This window comes from Acinonyx jubatus, chromosome C2 (assembly GCF_027475565.1).
Source record: "Acinonyx jubatus isolate Ajub_Pintada_27869175 chromosome C2, VMU_Ajub_asm_v1.0, whole genome shotgun sequence".
NCBI lineage: Eukaryota > Metazoa > Chordata > Mammalia > Carnivora > Felidae > Acinonyx > Acinonyx jubatus.
Genome location: NC_069384.1, coordinates 57915389 through 57916400, shown reverse-complemented (window position 1 = coordinate 57916400; position 1012 = coordinate 57915389).

Genomic DNA, 1012 nt, shown 5'->3' with positions numbered 1-1012 from the left:
CCTCCTCCAGCCTCCTAGTCTAAGTCCAAGTCCCTCAATATGCTCCAAGGTAACTGATAAGCCACTTTATAAGCCAATTTAATTGAATTACATGGGTACCTTGCTTTATTTCACTTCACAGATACTGTGTTTTTTACAAATTGACAGTGTGGGGCAACCCTTCCTCACACAAGTCCATGGGTGTCTTTTTTCCAGAAGCATTTTGTCATTCATGTGTCTGTGTCACATTTTGGTAATTCTTGCAATATTTCAAACATTTTCATTATTATTCTATTTGTTAGGTGATCTGTGATCAGTGAGTATGACTCGATGAAAGCTCAGAGGATGGTTAGCACTTTTTAGCAATAAAGTATTCTTTAACTGAGATATGCGCATTGTTTTTCAGACATAACGTTAATGCACACTTAATAGATTACAGTATAGTGTCAACATAACTTTTATAGGTACTGGGAAAACAAGAAATTCATCTGAGCCCTTTTTTAATGATATTTGCTTTTTTGCAGAGGTCTGAAACCAAACCACAATATCTCTGAGGTACTCCTGGATTAGTGACAAAGAAGGATTCCTCCTAGGGTTCTCTGCACTAAGTTATGATGAAATGATGAAATGTTTAGGCACTGTGAAGATACCTGTTTAAGAAGGAGCTTCCTTGGGAAAGACTCACAGAATCTTCTCATCAGGTGGTCTCCTTCTTCGCGTATACTTTACAGGATCAGTCTTTAATACTGTCCCTGAGACCATTTCAGGGGGCCCACAAGGTCAAAACTATTGTCACCATCATACAAAAACATCATTTGCCTATTTCACTTTCATTCTCTCAGATGTGCTGTGGAATTTTCCAGAAGCTACACGATGTGTAATGTTGACATCATTCTGATGGCTAATAGAATACATGCTTGTATATTTTTTTCAAATATGTAAGTTTTAATTTCAAATGTGGTAAACATTGGCAAACATTTCTCTTTACCAGAAAGTTCTTTGGGGTCCTCAATAATGTTTTTAGGGATGTTCT